Consider the following 21,122-nt stretch of genomic DNA (forward strand, 5'->3'; position numbering starts at 1 on the left):
ACAAGTTGTGCAAGTGTTAAAGACACGTGTATTACAGACACTACAATGCTCAGCCATGGAGTCCTTCAGGGTTCCATTGTTGGACCAATACATTTTGTGATCCCTCTACATATTATACAAGTCCAAAAGGTTATGAACGCAAATGTCTGCACGCTTTAGGTACATCAGTCGTCGTAAACTTCATTCATCGAATTGAAACGTTATATTTCGTTAAAATATGTAAATTAGTACGAGCTGCATGTTTTTAATCAATTTTGTCACTGTTGAATAATTATTAGATCTTTATTGAAATTTGGTACTGTGAAATGTTTACAGCATTACATGCACTTAAATTAGTTATAAATTTAATGACACAATAAATAACAAACCATACAATTTAATTAAAGCACAGTTCTTCAATAGATTTTTAAATAATACGAGTAATATAAATAATTTGTGAAGCTGATAAACAAGGGAATATGAGGTTTCTAACGCAAAACTAATAAAAAAACTGAATGAATCACAGTAACAAACGACACGAGTGTTATTTTATTTTCTCTATTAATATTTATATACTAATATAGGTTTGATAACTACAGAGTAACATATACGAGCTGTCGAGCAATTTACAATGTATTAATATAAGGAAATGTATTATTTTCTAGAAAATAAAAGATGGAGAACAAGAAGAAGAATTTTTAATTTCGCTGTTTCGAGTATCAGCTGAATGACAGATGTAATTTTGTACTGCAATCTGACAGGACTGGCACGACTCTGAGATTTAAAAATGGATGTTGTGAAGAGAATATTATTCAAACTTATTGTAAAAGTGCTAAATGAATTTGTATGTAACACTAGACACCACATGTCAAGTCGCAAATGAATATATACAGGGTGTACATAAAGTCCTGCACGGGTATAATATTTTCTGAACGATAACAGATAAAGAAACAAGATTTGGTACATCAATACTACACCTAAAAATCTACTTTTTGAAGGAACTATCAGTTTTCTGTAATATCATGGGGACGTCCCGCAAGGAGTCAGAAGGAAATCTTAAATAGGAGCATAGGTCAATATGGACATCATTTTAAAGGGCTTATCTAGCAGAGTTTAATGCCGCAAACCGCACTCAAAAAGATTGATCCAGTACAAAATGGCGGCTGTTCAAAGATTTTACTTGGTTACATTTTATTAGTAGCCATAACCCCAGTAAAGCAAAACTGCAACCAAACGAATACTGCAGCTAACTACTACATTATGCTTGTCAGTTGTACAGAAGTGAATTATGACATTAGTTATCCTCAAGGGTTACAGATTTGGTCCTAATATATTGATAACGGGGAAAACCTGATAACAGTAACAATTAGAAATCTCTTATCTTTGGGTCGCAGTTAGGACTTTCCTATTAGCCAGTCTATTCATAGTAGGCTATTCTAGTTTTCTTGTTTTAGTAGTGCTGTCCATCCATTTTATCAGTGCGCTTTAGTACAAAAGAGTTTGTCGTATTGCTTGTAGTTCTCAACTACACTATGTCGCTTGACGAACGTGAACGTATAACACTTCTTATGATGGTTGGGGAAATAACAGACGATCATACGAGGAAGCATGCCATTTATTTAATGACTACTTTCACGAGAGGCAGCCAATTTCTAGAACAACTGTAGGGAGAACTGTTCAACACTTTATGAAAACAGGAAGTGTTTCCGATCGTCATAGTTCGCTGAGATTTCTAATTGTTACTGTTATCAGGTTTTCCCCGTTATCAATATATTAGGACCAAATTTGTAACCCTTGAGGATAACTAATGTCATAATTCACTTCTGTACAACTGACAAGCATAATGTAGTAGTTAGCTGCAGTATTCGTTTGGTTGCAGTTTTGCTTTACTGGGGTTATGGCTACTAATAAAATGTAACCAAGTAAAATCTTTGAACAGCCGCCATTTTGTACTGGATCAATCTTTTTGAGTGCGGTTTGCGGCATTAAACTCTGCTAGATAAGCCCTTTAAAATGATGTCCATATTGACCTATGCTCCTATTTAAGATTTCCTTCTGACTCCTTGCGGGACGTCCCCATGATATTACAGAAAACTGATAGTTCCTTCAAAAAGTAGATTTTTAGGTGTAGTATTGATGTACCAAATCTTGTTTCTTTATCTGTTATCGTTCAGAAAATATTATACCCGTGCAGGACTTTATGTACACCCTGTATATGTGTGTGTGTATATATTCATGAATATGTGATATGTAAACTGTTATACAGCAGTTTTGGATACAATATACTACTAATATATTGAGTTTACAATTTAGTTTGACAATTATTAACCTACTGTTTAAATTTAATTTAAAACTGATCTAAATTCTATTACTTTATTTTAACTACAGTTAATTTTCAAGAAGTATTATAATAACGATAAGCTACAAGAATCGATCGTTTCTTCATTTTCACAGTGGACCGTGTACGGAGTTTAGCAGAATGAAACACTATAAATACCTTACACTAATTATAATATTATTCCTAATGCTTTACATAGCTGTGCTTTAGTGTAATAACGTTTATAGTTTAGAACCGATTCTATAATAAGTAGAAGATATCATAAAACTTTAAAATACGATTTTGTCATTTTAAATGAAATAAAAAAACACATTCAAGAAAAGGAAAAATAGGAAGAAAAAGAGAAAGTCCGTGTCCCAAGCTAATTGCTTGACTCAAGTATCTACGAGAACGGCTCCTGCAATGGATACGGACAGTAAGGAGTCCCTCAGTTACCCTGTCATCCAGATAGAAAGCGAGAGCCACGGCTGTCACCTGGCGGGGATCCTTGGAGCCTTGGTGCAACCATCAAGTAAAGTCCTGGGGTTTTAGAAACCAGGAGCTGGCCTGTTAATGGTTGGATCCGGCGGTACATTACCGTCATGATCTTGTAGTATATTAATCGCCACACAAACGATGTGGGCAAGGAAGGTGATAAAGCCATGTACGAGCATCTTGAAGGGCGCTTGGTAAATCTTTTGTGGTCTTCCTCTAGGATTATTGTCGTTTCCCTTCCGCACCACCATGACTTGCCATCATGCCATCCTATCAACCAGCACATTCTCCTGGTAAATGCATAAATCGAGGAGCTATTCGAGAGACATCCCCGTGCTGAATTTTTAGATTTTGTTGGAATCTCAAGACAGTATTTTACAAAGCATGGGATGCATCTTACGTTTCGTGGGAAGAAAGTCCTCGCGCGTTTGCTGTTGACTTGCCTTCGATCCGATGGAGGAAAAAATCGACTCAAGCGCCACGTTCGCTGCTGCCAGAACTTTACATGCTGAGCCCAAGACCAGCTGACCTGCCGACTCCTCCAATCGGAAGCTTCCAACCTCCAAACACCATCCAAGTCCAGTAACCGCAATGGTCCTGACACCCTGTCGTCGAAAAAGATGTGGATAGAATCACAAATCAATCAGCAATTTCCATCGAAAAGGTCCAATGATACTAATTTAATGTCAATGTGGCTCATCAAGCAATGCTCCAAGCATATTGTGAGACCTTTGACTGTATTAGTTAGTCTGCCCTTTCGCACAGAAGTTTTCCACTCGCTCCTAAACATCTCAAAAGTAATCCCAAGTTTCAAAAAAGACGACCCCACACTTATCAATAGTTATCGGCCTGTCTCGATTTTGCCTGTAATAAGCAAAATATTCGAAAAGCTTTTTTTATTACGAATGCTTCAGATTCCTAATAAATACAATTAGCTCTAAAATGAAAAATTTGGATTCATAAAGGGCAAATCAACGATAGACGCAGTTGTGAGTCTTGTTGAGACGATGTTAGAGTTGCTAGAGAGTCGAAATCACACATTAATTGTGTTTCTCGATCTATCTAAATCATTCGATTGTGTTGACCATCTTTACGCTGCTTGACAAATTGGGGTCTCATGGCATCCGAGGCGTGCCTCTCTTGTGGCTTAGTTCATTTTTAATCCACCGATCTCAAGTTGTCCAAATTTCAAACCATGTTTCTAATTCAATGAAAATTATTTATGGTCTCTCAAGGACCAATTGTCAACCCTATTCTGTTCCTTCTCTATGTCAGTGACATAGTATCATCACTAAATCGTGTTGGAAGAATGGTGCAGTATGCGAATGATATGAGTCTTTGTTTTAATGAAACAACAAAATCAGTTTTGGAAAAAAACACCTTTATGCAGGAAAAAGTTGTGTCCAACAAATTCACAGCCTCAATCTAAAAATAAATTCTTCAAAATCCAGTGTTCTAAATTTTTCTTTGCGCTCGACAGACTGCGAATATCGCCCGGCCATCGTGTTGGATGGGCCATATTAGAAGAGGTCTATTCCTCGAAATTCCTTGGAATTTACCTTGCTCAAGGTTTTACGTGGAATTTTCATATTGATTATGTTTGCTCCAAATTAGCACCCGGCATTTATGTTTTGAGGTCTCTAGCTAAATACTGCCCTATTCAGGTTACGATTGCGGCTTATTATGGCTTGATCTACCCACATTTCACCTATGGACTAGTGCTGTGGGGTGCATGTGCAAGTAACCAATTTTTAAGAGCGTTCAAAGCTTCAAAAACGAGCGATACGCATCGTTGCAAAATTAAAATTAAGAGAGACTTAAAATTAAGACTCTGCCAAGTTTCAACATTTTAGACAATACGTCATATTCTATGCTTAAATGCACCTTGACCAACAGACTCGTACAAGACTCACTCGTTCGAAACTCACTCGTACGTAACAAGAGGCAGAGAAAACCGAACCAGGAGACACAGGACGGTAGTTCATGAACGCTTGCCCTCACAGGCAGAAGTTCATCTCATCAACAGCTTGCCAAATGAAATTAAAAATTCGCTTACGCATAAAGCATTAAAAACTCGTTTGAAACGCTGTTTAGTGTCCAACGCTTGTTATGGCGTGAACGAGTTTATGGCGTATAACGAGGAGACCGCACAATCAGAAGAATTACTTTCGAATTGAGGTAGGTAAAAAATTGGCGATGAATGGAGCGGAGTGAGTGGCAAAATGTATGTATGAATGAGAGTTAGATGTAGCATGTCAGTCAAAATTATTAGATACTTGACGTTTGCTATACAAATGTACTGTTTGTCTCCGCAATAAATAATTGACCATTGACTATTGACTTTTGACTACAATTTGAACTTAAATCCACGCTAGTGGACGCGATAATTATATAGTCTATCGCCGACGAAAACTGGCCATAGAAGAAGTGTAAATGTTTGCCGCAACAGCTACAAAACGATTAGGGGATGTGTTTATGAAATCTCTTTTCAAAACAAACAGCGAAGCACGCATTGGTGACACCAACAACAACAATCAACGTAGCCGTCATTCAATAAACATGGGTACAGCGAGCATAACCAGTGGCACAGTAAATTTATTTGAGCGTGGATGAGTTAATGGGGCGTCGTTTATCACTTGTCACATTTATCATAGCCACGATAACGTTTTCGCCCCTAACTGACAACTCTGGTAGCGTTTTATGTGCTTTTGGCCTCAGCATTATTAATTATTCGTTTTCATAACAAATATGATCGTTAATACTTGTTAGTGTAGCATCGACCCCCTGTACACTGCAATACACTACCTGGCAGATGGCTACTGTGCCACCCCCTTCTACCCGTTTCCAGATACTGCAGTTAAAAAAACATTTTTAGTTTCAAACAACGTAATAAATTTTGTATCAAGAAAATATCAGTTTCTTTTCAGTCTGATATAGGGACCGTTCGCTTTTCTGTAAAAATCCCAGCAATTTCATATTTTAGTTTTTATATGTATATGAGAACGACAAGCGTCATACACAAAATACCAATACTCAAAATACAAGTACTAATAATGTGATGATGTACAAGTCGAAGCAGGTAACTGTAGAAAATTAACATATAAACCCAACCTAGCACAGAACGTCACTTACAGATGAAACAGGCCATCTGTAAATCGGTAGCAATTTTACAGCACAACTTAATAAAATAATATATTAATTATTATATTGTATCACACTATAAATTAGCTTATACTGGTCTTAAATTAGGAGTAATTGTAGCAATATGATCAACATTTAAAGACAAAGTAACGTACTAACTTGTCGGGTGATTATTTCAATATCATTTGGTCGATTTCTTTAAAAGTTCTTATTCTTTAATTTGCTTTCTAGCAGCATGCTTTCTAAATTCAGCACCACTTAGTGTTTTGCTCATGTTGAAACAAAATGGTGAAATTAATACAAACAGACTAAATTAAAACATTCAAATTATGTAATGGAGATGGTGGAGTGTGGATCAACCGAAACTACATCACACAGTCTAATTTCGTTTCTTAACCATTGGTCGGACAAAATGTTTTAAACGTGAATAGTCGGAGGGCTCATCGGAACCAATGCAATGGTCTGTGTATAGTTGGTTTACATTGCAATTTCTTCAAACAAAACCTTTATCAACGAACAAGTGATAGATCTCAAATGGGAAATCATTGTATATTTGTTTCTAAATATTGCAAAGTGTGTATGTGTTAATATCCATACATTTCTAGGTTATGTCATTTATAGGTGTATTTTGATTAACTTTATTGGATTTAAAATAAATAAAACTTATAAGATTCCTTTATTGAAGTAGACAGTAGTCGATACTCGACCTAAGTAAATAATCAATTATTTCCGGATTTTGTCCGGCACAGGTTAGGTTGCTTGGCGCCAGCTGAAAGAGTGTGAGGACCACTACTTGTGATCATTATGACGTTATAAAAAGTTTTGATGTGGTCCTCATGGTAGTCAACTTGCCAAAACAGAATAGCTTTAATAAAATTTCGTCAGAATAGCTTGCCAAACACGTCTAAGCTTTAATAAAATCTCTGTTAAAATAAAAAATACTTGAAATATGTATAAAAAACTGTAAAAAACGTTCCACAGAGCATAATACTTAATTAGAAATCAAATCAAATAACAACGCTAATATTTATTGTACTTATTGTAAAGAATAAAATAATAATAAAAAATACTAAAATTACAATAATATTTGGATAAATAAGAGTATTGATTTAGATTTAGTTGAAAAGGTAAACTTATTACAGTAAATTTATTTAAGATCGAAATACAGTTAAAGTATTGGGCATTAAGTGTTTATTTTGAAACACACTTCCTAAGAAATTTTTATTATTCAAGAAAATACAAAGTTGTACAAAATTTGTCCAACAGTAATATAGTGTGGAAAAGCTTAAGTCAGACAGTGTTATTTGAGTTTTGTGCATTAATAAATGTTAACAGTTTCTAACACACAGTTAGTCTTGATCAGAATATTGTTCAACTGCATAAGCAGTTATTCCCAAGTCGCCACAGGTATTAAATTTTAAACGCTTATCGATACACATAGCACTCCAATAATGTATAAAAAAACGTATCCTTTTCTAATATCCAGTTTGTTATTATCACGTAATTATTCTTGTAAACTTAAAGTCGGTACAAAGGGTAGCAAGTTCTATTGAAACAAAACGGTTTTTTTATGTATTTTTGCTTCAATATATCTTATACATTCTGTTCTGAAAATAAAAATAACCATTTCCTTGCTCTGAATGCATATTCGTTGCTATGTTGTCTATGTAGTCGTTCAAGTTTTCTTTGTGACTTTTTAAACACAGAAATAACACTTCTTTTGAAAACTAGTAGCCACAAATTTATGCCCACTATTTTATAACATTCAACTTGTTTATATTCATGGTCTACCCTTACAAAACTGATTAGAACACATAAAACTGTGGTCCCTGATTGGAAATGGACATGTGATTTGTCAGTAGTACAATAATACTACATTTGCAATTAATTCACTGCTTAACAGACTATGACTGTTGCATTTTTTTAATAAATGTAGCATCATTAAGTAAATGAAATATTACTAATAAGTCAAATATTCTTTACTGGAGCTTTGAAATCATCTGGGCTTAGCCTCATCATAGCAGATTGGGCTTTACTATTAAGAGTGCAAAGATGTATTCAAAACCACCCTCGTACAAAAGTTTTCATCTACAAATTAATATATGGTAACATAAGAAAATGGAATTCCCCTCTTATATTCATAAGACGGTAAGAAAATAATTATCAAAAGCATTTTGATTGAGCTGGGATTTTTTATCACATGTCATCCAAATATTAATGTTCCACTAAATTTAAATATAATATAAGCTTTCATAACCAAAACCTCCAACAAAGTGATAACATTGTGCTTTGTGTAACTTAAAGATTTCAAATGTTATGTCTGTAATTAATTTCTAACTAAAGTTTGCAAGAAAAATCTTAGTCGTATTTTAAACTAAAAAAGTATATATTACTTAAATTTTTTTTAAGTAATCCCTAATAACGGGTACGATTTGAGCAATATAAGTAACTTTTTTAGTTTTTTACTAATGTTCAAAAGTTAAAACCTTCATATTTCAACTATGGACATTATATTTAAATAGTTGGGTGCTGAAATTTACCATGGGAATTCTCTTCACGGCAAAATGGAGTTAATTCTATTCACTACGAATTTAATCTAAAACTTTGACAACATGTTCAATGTTGCATAAGAAATAAAGTAATCGAGAAGAAAGAGCAACCAGCCACTGCTAACTGTAAGAGTGGAAATTGGGCGGAAACGCAATATCTAGTCCGCACTGGAGTGTATTATGCAAGCCAATGCCTGTTCGGACCGTTACTCCGCCATCTGGAATCGTGCCGCATCCCTATCACGGTTACCGCTAACAAGATAGACAAGAATAGGTTAAGTTAGGTTAGGTAAGGTTAGATTAGGTTAAGTTAGGTTAGGTAATATTAGGTTAGGTTAGGTAAGGTTAGATTAGGTTAATTTAAGTTAGGTTCGGTTAGATTAGGTTAAGTTAGGTTAGGTTAGGTTAGGTTAGGTTAGGTTAGATTAGGTTAAGTTAGGTTAGGTTAGGTTAGGTTAGATTAGGTTAAGTTAGGTTAGGTTAGGTTAGGTTAGGTTAGGTTAGGTTAGGTTAGGTTAGGTTAGGTTAGGTTAGGTTAGGTTAGGTTAGATTAGGTTAAGTTAGGTTAGGTTAGGTAGGCATCTACCGAATTAGGTCATCCAGAACAACTGAAGTTGATTTCCTATAATTGATAATATAAGCCTTATGAAATTCTAGGAATAATTTATCTTACGGATCGTAAAGATTAATGGGATGAATTCTGCTTGTGCAAAACTCCGGCACCTTCGGAAATGGATTTATAATTTGTATCCGTTTTTATTGAAAACTTCTGTTTCGCTCTAGAGTAAAGTTGCAATTAAAGAAGAGTGGATAAAAGTGTGGCACAAAAAAAACAAATAGTCCTACCAGATTCTACTGTATTTCGAGTACTCGGGTAGGGTCCAAACAAGAAAAAGAAAAATTTGAAAACGAAACTATTACGAATAGGTTTTGTAGGAAGGGAGTATAAAACGGATTGTATTTTTTTTAATATTTACTGATAATTGAGCTATTTACATTATGTTGTAAATTTTGAAGTCTACACATTACAGAATATACACTCAGAAATAACTTGGCAACTTTATAACATTTTATAAATGATAGTCTTATAAAAAATACCTGTCCATTTAATAGACAATGGTTCGGGTAGAAAGGGAACAAATGTATCCCACAAAATTGGTCGTTTGACTGCCAATTGAGTAATCGGAATTCACTTGCTTAATTAATTTGTTTAATTAGTACATCCGATATTCATAAATTTTTATTCTTTGTTAAAACTAGACACATTCAGTACATTATGATTCTATGAAATCTGCGTTGTCGATTTGTTGTCAATTAGTTAGTAATTTGGAATTATATAATAGTGTATTTGAATCTAGTTACTAATTGTTCCAATCACATTTATCTCTTTCTATAATGTTGTAACGCGACCGATTTGGGGATTAATTGGTATCCGCTGCCACCACCGGATGATTCCGGAAAAAGAAATAAAGTTTGTTCAACAACGTTTGAATTTTAAAAACACTGTTTATTAAAGATTAATTTATAGAAATCACACAATTTACATTGGTTAAAAAGGGGAGAGCACTTCTGAATGATATAAAGTATTGAATTACATTATTGAAAGAATTTAGAAAAGTTTTAAAATAGGGCAACAGAGAGTTACATGTCTACGAGTCTGAGGCCTGAACTAGACTAGCTTCCCAGCACACGCAGGTGCTGACTCTGCATTGTCAGCAGTCTTACTGCTGACCTCCTCGACAGTGCTGTACACTTTACAATTATTATGTCTTTAGTTAAATTTTACTAAATGAATGAAATTTTTATAAAACCAAATAAAGCATAATTTCTTGAATTATTGTTAATATTGGGTTCGGGTCGTTACATCACCCTCTCCTCTGGAAAAGATGTGTCATAGGATTAAAGTGATGGCACATCTTGAATCTATTACATTCGTATATTAATGACTTATTTGTAACTTTAAAATGTTTTTTTTTCTTTGAAGTGTTCCCCAAATTATTAATACATATTTCTAATCTAAGTTTACATAATCATGATACTATTAAGATTTAGGATTATTACTAATATACAATATTTCTTTTCAGAGTCACAAGCCGGTCAGAGTCTTTTGATTTGTCACTTTAAAGATTTTAAACATTTTCACATTTTTTTTTTCACTACTTAATCATGAGGGGGGGTCATCCGAACAAAGGAGGCTTCGTGGATGATCTCTGCTAATGGAGTTCCTTCCTCCACCCTCACCGTCAGTTGGCTCTGGTCTGGGCCGCTTGTGCTCCGAGTTTGTCTTTGCTGCCGACTGGTCGTGCAAAGGCGTCTTATTCTCCTATGACATATAAAAACTACGAGCAGTATACAATTTAAACTTACAACTACATACATGACAATAAAATTATAATTCTTATTTACATTAATGACGACAGGTTTGTTTACATTATATCCTTGCAATAATGAATTTAGTCCTATTTCTATATGATCATCAATTAGATTCTTTTTTATATCTTTTAGCGTTTCAAAAGTTAAGTTATTGTTTAATAATATAAGAGCGGTTTCATTCGGCTGCAACATGTTTATTTTCGGTATATGAAGGTGCGTAATATTTCTTTTATAAACTATATTCCCTCTGATTCTTGAAAATATCTTACCACTTTTTCCAAAAATATCACACCTTGATATCTGTTTAATGATACCTGAGGTGTTAACAACAACTTCTAAATAATCTTTTACAATGTCTGTTTTAATTACAGATGTATCATCTTCAATATTTCTAAAACAATTTAATATTACTTTGTAAGGTTCTGCAACACTATAAATCCAGTCATTGCCATTTTGTAACCAAAACGGTGAGTTTACATTCTCAGTTAGAACTCTGTTACACTTTTGAGTTACAGAACCTAATCCCATAAACAGTGAATAGATGCAACCATCGACTGTATGGTGTAACACACTTATTGAATTTGGACAAATTTTAACATAACTGTGCCTACATTGAACATATTCATCTGAGGCGAGAGGTACATAGTACTGCCTATCTTTAGATATCAACAAGTAATCGTGTTCAATTTTCCAAACTAACCAATGTCTTAACCTAGGTTGATAAAGTGGTATCACTTCTATTTTATAGGTTTCAAATTGTCTATCAATTGAGCTTAATGGTACTGTAACAATCAATCTTATGCTAGCTGGATTAGCTAATGCTTGTGCTGTACAAAGATCGTAATACAAAAATATATCTTCATCATTTACAGGAACAATTAGTTTCAAATGAGATGGTATACTCTTTTCAATTTTATTCAAAACTTTTGTAAAATCATGTGGATTTAGTAATTTACTGCTTATCTTACCAGAATATATAAGTTCTAATGCTTGCCTAAACTCTACTACTCTTAGCTTAGCTTCATCAACAGTTTGACCTAAATGTCTTAACATTGTTGTAATTGCCATATGTTTTGCTAAGGACTGATGCATCATTATATTCTGTTCATTGAAGTTTGTTAATGATGTTATTAACCTGTCGTTGGCTGTAGATAACTTAATCATTATCTCATGAATAGCTTTAGTGTTACTTACAATTCTAGAATTAATATCTTTCATCAAAGTTATTTGTGTATGACGCGAACTAACAACTGTACCACTTATTAACTTTAGTTCGTCTACCTTGGTATTTACATGTTCTAAATCTTCACTAGTCGGTACACCAAATAACCACTTTAATGCATAACCTCCTGCATTTATAAGTCCACGCTTATTTCTAGAATGTCCTACAGGTGGCAAAAGTTTTAATAAGTCAGTTATATCACTCTCATACTGCTCGATTCCTTCCTTCACTCTTATATATTCAAACTCGAAGTCTTCATCCCAGACGTTCACACTGATATTTTTAAACTGTTCTAATTCTACACATCTTTCTTTTAATGGTATCAGTTCATCAAGGATTTCTACTAGATCAAAGTCTAAAACGATCCTCCATTCATCTCCGGATATCACAGAGTCTTCTAGCTTCCTAAACACAACTCCTTGGCTCATTTCAGCTGCTTTGACCATCGTAATAATCATTAGTCCTGTAACAAAGGTTATACTTGACATCTATAATCTAACCTATCATTTATGTTATGCATATTCAGTGTTGTTTAACTAACTTCTCCTTATTATAATATAACACAATTGATCTTCTTAAAGTAACTCGATTTATTCCTTTCACTTCTTACAACTTTTTTTTCTTCTGGCCTTCTGTGTTAGTACTCTCAGTAATCTCATGTGCTTGTGTGGATATTCTCAGACAAATTTTAGTCTTCAGAGATCTCTTTTTTTATGTTTTCTCTCACACAACATTCATACTCATTCAGCAAACATTCGTTTCACATTTTCACTTCTGTCAAACTGATCATTTTCACTTCATTCGCTACTGAGTTGTTATCCTACAAGATGAAATTTCGAGAATATACAACAACTTCGGCTCTTCTCTTACTTCTCTCATGATATAACACTTTACTGCTACATTATTATAGTACAACTTGTATGCTTCTATTTACAACTCAACTTCATAGTCTTCCAGTCTGGATGGCTTCCTCCTTTCCCTGGCTGGTCTTTCATTGCTTCTTTCTTGGGCAGGTTGTAATCCACTCGGTCCAGCTTGCTCTGCTGCTTGGCTTGGTACTGTTGGATCTTCAACCTCCTCTTCTGCATCACTTGCTTCTTCTTCGAGGCTTACTCCTCTTCTTGCTTCCTTGCTAGGAACTTCTAGTGCTTCTTCATTTTCATTCCCATGGAATTCTTCTACGCTGTCTTCGCTTTCTTCTTCTTTGTTTTTCAGTTCAACTACTGGCTTGATTCTATTCACGTGCACTTTGACGTTTTTCCCTCTTATTCTTAAAACTACATTTAACTCAGATACGATTTCTACTATTTTGTATGGACCTTTCCATAACTGTGAGAGTTTTTTAACTCTGCCCTTTTTTATGTGTGGTACATGCAGGTACACTAACTGTCCGACATAATACTCACTTTCTTTCGACTTCTTGTCGTAATGCTTCTTTTGAGCTTTCCTTGCCTTTTCCTGGCAGTGTTTCGATATTTCTTGAATCTCTTTTAATCTGGTTCGTAGATCTTCTACGTAATCTGAGTAGACATCTGTGTCCTCAGTTATAGTGAGATCTGCTTCTAAGGGTGTTTCCATCTTCTTTCCGTACACCATTTCGAAAGGTGTGTACCCTGTACACTCGTGTTCTTGGCTGTTGTATGCCATGTTGATCATGGGTAACAGTTCGTCCCAGTCTGACTGGTTTTTGTTGACAAAGTGGCTCAGCATTTTAGGGATGGTTCGGTGCACTCTCTCTGTCCGTCCGTTACTCATAGGGTGGTAAGCAGTCGTCTGTAATTTTTTTATTTTCAGTAGTTTGCAAACACTCTAAATCAGTTCTGATGTGAAATTTTTCCCTTGGTCTGTAATTAATTCTTTTGGTACTCCGATTGACGTTACAACTTTCTGAACAAATGCTCGTGCTATGGTTTCAGCTGTTTGATATGGTAATGCTATAAATATTCCGAATCTTGTGAAATGGTCGATAACAGTTAATATGTACTTGTTATTTGATCTAGTTAACGGTAAGGGACCTACTATGTCACATGCTAATCTATAACCAAATTCACTCACTTCTTGAAACTTCCCTAATGGTGCTTTTGATTTTCCATAATCTGTTCGTCTGTTGCATGAGTCACATGATCGTACGAATGCTGTTACATCTGCTCTCATTTTTGGCCAGTAGAATTTGTCTTGAATTCTTAATATGGTCTTCTTTATTCCTCCATGTCCACTCGTTGGTAAATCATGATGTAGTCGTATTACTTTCTCTCTCAATTCTCTTGGTATTACAATTAATTTTTCATCTTCTTTCTTGAAGTACACTACTCCTTGGGGACTTGTTTTGAAATGTTCGTGCATTTTCAGTTTTTGACATTCTTTATCTTTCTTTTGAGCTGCTTTAATCGCGTCTATATCTAATAAAGGTAACTTTTCACACTCATTTTTGTATACTACTCTACTTAGACAATCTGCATTTTTGTTTTTCACACCGGGTTTGTGGTAAACTTTGTAGTCATACTCAGCTAATTTCAAAGCCCATCTTGTTAATCTACTTGAAGGATCTTTTAATGATAGTAGCCATTTGATTGCACTGTGATCCGTGTAAAGAGAAAACGATCTTCCATAAAGATAACATCTGAAGTATTTAACTGCCCAAACTACAGCTAATAACTCTCTCTCGGTTACACTGTAGTTCTGTTCTGCGGAATTCAACTGTTTTGATGCATACGCTATAGGATGTTCTACACCGTTTATTTCTTGTCCTAGCACTGCACCAATCGCTACGTTGCTGGCATCTGTGCTAAGAATGAAAGATTTTGAAAAGTCTGGGTAGATCAACAAGGGTTCAGTGGTTAGTTTTTCTTTTAGTTTTTTGAAAGCTGTCTCACAATCTGGTGTCCAATTAAATTTTTCATTCTTTTTGATCAATTTAGTTAATGGTTTGGCTATGTCCGCAAAGTTTGGAACATGCCTTCTGTAGTAACTGCATAATCCAATGAATCCTCTGATTTCTTTCTCATTCTTTGGCTGAGGAAACTCCTTTACAGCTTCAATCTTTTTCGGACAAGGCTTTACTCCTTGATTCGTGATTATATGTCCTAAGAAATTAATTTCGGGTTTTGCAATTTGGCATTTCTTTAGCTGCACACTTAAGTTTACCTCCTTAAACCTCTCTAGCACGTCACTCAAATCTTGTGCATGCTGTTCTATTGTCGGGCTGTAGACTAAGATGTCATCCATGTATGGTAGACAAGACTTTCCTTTCAGTCCTGATAAAGTGGTATCAATCAACCTCTGGAAAACTGCAGGGGAGTTTATAAGACCCATGGGCATTCTGGTATATTCATAATGTCCTGTTGGAGTACTGAAAGCTGTTTTCTCTTGGCTGTCAGGATGCATTTTAATTTGGAAAAATCCCGAATTCATGTCTAACGCAGTAAAGAATTTACTTCCACCAAGCATGTCAAGTGTTTCATGGATATCTGGTAAAGGATAAACTTCTGGTACTGTGCATGAGTTCAGATCTCTGTAGTCGATGCACATTCTGTGAGTTACAACACCATCTGGACCAGGTTTCTTTGGCACTATGACCACTGGTGCTGACCATGGTGATACACTCGGTATTATGATTCCTTTATCTAGTTGTTCCTCTATCAGATCTTGTATCACTTGTTTCTGTGCATGCGGCACTCTGTATGGCCTTTTGTTAATGGGAGGGTGGTCTCCTGTGTTAATTTTGTGGCTTACTTTTGCTGTACATCCTAAATTTTCAATTCCTCCAAGGCTAAACAAATTTCCAAATCGATGAAGTACGTTTCTAATCTTTGCTTTTTCTTCTGGTCTCAAATGCTCTATCTTTTCTTCTACTTTTCTTCTGAATTCGTCGCTTTTTTTAGATACTGTGTTGACCCTTTTTGGTTCTGTCGAATTCTTTGGTTTTAAATGAGGTTCTTCTAATTTACAGATCAAAGTGTTCTTGTACATTACTAAATCTTCTGGGCTTGTATTAACTACTTTCGTCCAACAAGTTCCATTTCTTACTTTAGTTAGACTTCTGGCTACATAAATTCCATGAATTTTTACGAGTGCTGGTTCTGTAATTACAACTTTGTTCTCAATTTCTTGCTTTCGTTGTTTCACATTTTTCCCCAATTTTAGTTGTACTAACATTTCTGAACGGGCAGGTATGTTGAGGTTAGTTCTGCAGTAGGCTGGAAGATTTTCAGGCAAGTTTTCGTTTTCGTTAGGCTTCACTTGCGTGTTGATTGAGCGATCGGGTTCTACTTGGAAGGTTTGAGTTCGCTTGGTGGCTATACCAAGTCCACTTACACAATCATTCGTAGTTTCTTTGTCTCGTTCGTATAGGTTGACTGCGTCACAACCTTCAATACTTAAGACATATCGTTCTAAATCAATGACAGCTCTTTTCCACCTAAGCACATCATACCCTATAACTGCAATATAATCGTCAGGCAAGTCAGCTACTATGAACGTACACGTAATTTCTGTGTCTCCTAGCTTTATAGTCTGTTTTACTTGACCGTAGGTGTGCATTATGGCTCCTGTGATGCCATGTACTCGAACATCAGTCGGTGAGATAGGTCCTTGGGTGACTGTTTTCTCTATCATCGAGATTTGTGCCCCAGTATCAATTATTACTGGCCCATTGACACTCCCAATGGTTCCATGAGCTAGTAGTTCATAGTTGTTTTCCTGCTCAGTGATGTATGCAATTTTAGGTTTTTTCTTCGCCTGTCCAAACCTTATCTTGTGTAGGTTCAGATTTACTTCCTCACGGGGTTGCCAGCGGCGCTTCTGGGTTCCCCGCTGTAGTTTAACGGTAGAGCGTTTCTTGAACTATAACCGCTTCCTGAAGGTTGACCTCTTTTCGTTACCCGTGTTCTTTGTTCTGGCCCAGCAATTATCAGCTGTATGACCTTGCTTCTTGCAGAAGCTGCAGTGAGGACGTGTGGAGTTTGCCTTTGATTTACATTCTGACTCTCTGTGCCCTTTTCTACGGCAATATCCACATTCCTTCATCTGCCTGTCTGTAGAGCTTCTACATCTACAGTCTTTTGCTACGTGTCCTATCTTTCCACAATTGTAGCATTTACTTGTTAAATTGTTTCCAAAAACTTTCCTTCGTTTTTCTTCAAATGGATTTGGCCTTTTTTCTAAGTTATTTATTGCTATTGCGGTAGTCACTGCTTCTCTAAAATTCTTTGGAAACTTAATCCTTGTTTGTCTGCCAATTTCTCCGTAGAGTCCTCTGACAAGGCTTCCATTGTTCTTCGGTCAGCTTCTTCTCTTAATACTCTATTTACTTCTTCGTTATTGGTGGTTCTCAGTGTTTTGTCACTGACCCTCTTTACTCTGTCAGAAAACTGTTCGATAGTCTCTCCTTTATTTTGTCTGATGTTAGCTAACTGTTCAAAATAATAGTGATCTGGTAGGCTATCTCCAAACCTTTCTGTTAGAGCAGACTTAATTTCTTTAAGTGTTGTGGCGTTTTTGCATTTTTCATCTGATTTTGAAAACTGTAGAGCACTACCAATTAACTTTAATTTCAATACTTGTAATGTTTGTGTTTCGTTCCAATTGCTCAGTTCTCCTATGCCTTGAATGCTGTCGAAGAATGGCATGAGTAGATCGGCTCTCTCTCCGTCGTAGGGAGTAATGCTAGACACTAGCTCAAATGATGGTCTGTTTGCTGCTCCGACTGTCATATCCATAGCGGATGGTGACATTTCTGTTCTGTTCAGCACAGAATTTCCCGCGATGGTTTCGTCTATGCAGTCTTGAAGAGACCTGACTTTGGTTGAAATTGCATCAAAAGCCTCTTGAAATTCAATGGTTTTTCCTTCAAACGTTACTGTAGAACTCATGATTGTTGATTTGTTTATAATGATCTTAATAATCTAAATTTAATTTAGGAAACTCTACAAAATTTTACGAAGTTCGATTTAAAATATACGACTGAATTTATGACTAATAATACTATTTTTTTCTTCAAAATCCCAAGAGTTTTTCTATCGAAATAAATTTTCCAATAACCAATCAATGATTGATAGCCTATCTATACCCAATCCTATCAATCAATCATCATCAATTGATGTTAGTGATAATAATCCATATACATCATATAAAACTAATTAGTAGATTAGCAATGCCTAATCAATTAATAATATCGATTTACACAGTACAAGTATACTAATGTGACGTATAGATTTTGAATAACGCACTGGAATAGCGTCTAACTTCAAATTCAAATTAATTTTAAAACATAAATATTTCTCAATAACAATTATCTAAACTCAAAATATTAATTTTATCAAAACTATGACACTTTTGTTTTAAGGAGTGCTTTTACATTACAAAGATTTAATAATTCATTTTTTTTATCTGGAAACATTGGCAATTCCTACTAAATATTATTTAATAATTATTCTTATCTTAATTTTAAAATGAGAAATAGGTGCCCTGGAAGTGACGACCTGACATTGAAGTGCACATTGTTACTCCATGTTAGAGCAATTTAATTTAATTTACTTGTTACTTAATAATTGATCACAAAATTAATATGAAATTGTGCTATCATTCAATGCTGCATTCACTATTACACCACAGCACCTTTATTCTCTCTTATATCTATGTCTTATTTTATTATATAATTATTTAACGTAGAATATTTGATAAGAATTAGTTTTAAAGTGCAGCCAATGTTTCTTTATTATATTTATTTTAATTTCCAAATATGAACAAAGGCTCACCAAATATCGCCGCCATTGTGACTGCCATGGTTGCTAAGGCTGTGGACAGATGATGTTGGTTGTTGACAGCGTCACCCACGATGTTGGTTGGTTGCTCCGCTTCCGTCTCCTAGGCTGGCGACGTGATGAAGATGGCAAGATGGCGTCCATTCTCGGCGTCCTTTCTCGGTTTGGCGTCTTCACGTGTAGATTCCTTTATCCAATTCCATCGTCTTCCTGTTGCACTTTTCACTCCAAAATTTTGAAAAATCCAACTTGGAAACACTTTTCCTAACTGTTAAAACTATACTTGACACTGGATTACACTGTTTAAGTAATTTTGATGTTCACGTGGTCACTTCGGCGTCGGGAAATCAATCAACTGTACAGTTAAATTGTCCCAAAGTTACGCGATAATCCCACCGCTGCCACCAAATCTGTAACGCGACCGATTTGGGGATTAATTGGTATCCGCTGCCACCACCGGATGATTCCGGAAAAAGAAATAAAGTTTGTTCAACAACGTTTGAATTTTAAAAAACACTGTTTATTAAAGATTAATTTATAGAAATCACACAATTTACATTGGTTAAAAAGGGGAGAGCACTTCTGAATGATATAAAGTATTGAATTACATTATTGAAAGAATTTAGAAAAGTTTTAAAATAGGGCAACAGAGAGTTACATGTCTACGAGTCTGAGGCCTGAACTAGACTAGCTTCCCAGCACACGCAGGTGCTGACTCTGCATTGTCAGCAGTCTTACTGCTGACCTCCTCGACAGTGCTGTACACTTTACAATTATTATGTCTTTAGTTAAATTTTACTAAATGAATGAAATTTTTATAAAACCAAATAAAGCATAATTTCTTGAATTATTGTTAATATTGGGTTCGGGTCGTTACAATGTTAAGAATTGAGGAGATTAACTTTACAGCACTGAGAGATTCAAAGCTTAGAAACCTTTAGTTAAACATTTAGTGTAAGGATAGATTTGTACCCCAGAGTGCTTAGTTTGTAGAACTGATGACTTATCTTAATTTTTGGATATTTTTAATCATGAAGTAAATTAAAAATAAAATATATTAAACCAAATTTTAAATTTTGATCTCAATAAGAATCGTAGTTATTTTTGTTTAAATGTTTTGGGTATAACCCTAAAAATATACTTGACAGTGAACGAATGGTTAATAGTTTTTTTAATACTTAAGTTACGCATTTCAAGCAATTAATTTTTAGCATTGATATCTAATGTATCTTAGACTCTACTTGAAACAACATTCTACATTTTCTTTAACATAAGAATTATTAATATGTTTTTAATTGTAGTGTAACGTGACTTTTCGTATCGTAACGTAACTGTAACTCAGAAAGACTCAGTCGTGAAATGGGGTAAAATATTCCAGGGGTCGGGAGAAGGTAGTTAGAATCGGGAAACCCAAGGCTCAGATTGAGAGCAGAGTCAACCTAAGTAGACTCAACACGGACGCTCGGTATCATCACAGCCCAGGCTCCAAGTAGGGTATGAGGAGGAGTGAGGACAATGTAACTTGGAAATAAAAGCGTTGGGAAAGGGTCTAACAAAGGAACTAGGGTTCCGCTCGGATGTCTCTACCGGGGACAGAGAAGGAGGCGCTGGGATATCTCTAGCGCAAGGCAAAAGGTTCCGCTTGGATTGCTCTAGCGGGCGAGGGGATAGAGGCGCTCGGATTTCTCTAGCGCAGGACGAAAGGTTCCGCTTGGATTTCTCTAGCGGGGAAAGACGAAGAGGCGCTGGGATTTCTCTAGCGCAGGGCGAAAGGTTCCGCTTGGATTGCTCTAGCGAGCGAGGGGATAGAGGCGCTCGGATTTCTCTAGCGCAGGACAAAAGGTTCCGCTTGGATCGCTCTAGCGGGGAAAGACGAAGAGGCGCTGGGATTTCTCTAGCGCAAGGCGAAAGGTTCCGCTTGGATTGCTCTAGCGGGCGAGGGGATAGAGGCGCTCGGATTTCTCTAGCCCAGGACGAAAGGTTCCGCTTGGATTTCTCTAGCGGGGAAAGACGAAGAGGCGCTGGGATTTCTCTAGCGCAAGGCGAAAGGTTCCGCTTGGATTGCTCTAGCGGGCGAGGGGATAGAGGCGCTCGGATTTCTCTAGCGCAGGACAAAAGGTTCCGCTTGGATCGCTCTAGCGGGGAAAGACGAAGAGGCGCTGGGATTTCTCTAGCGCAAGGCGAAAGGTTCCGCTTGGATTGCTCTAGCGGGCGAGGGGATAGAGGCGCTCGGATTTCTCTAGCGCAGGACAAAAGGTTCCGCTTGGATCGCTCTAGCGGGGAAA

Source organism: Homalodisca vitripennis, chromosome X (genome assembly GCF_021130785.1).
Source record: "Homalodisca vitripennis isolate AUS2020 chromosome X, UT_GWSS_2.1, whole genome shotgun sequence".
Classification (NCBI taxonomy): Eukaryota; Metazoa; Arthropoda; class Insecta; order Hemiptera; family Cicadellidae; genus Homalodisca; species Homalodisca vitripennis.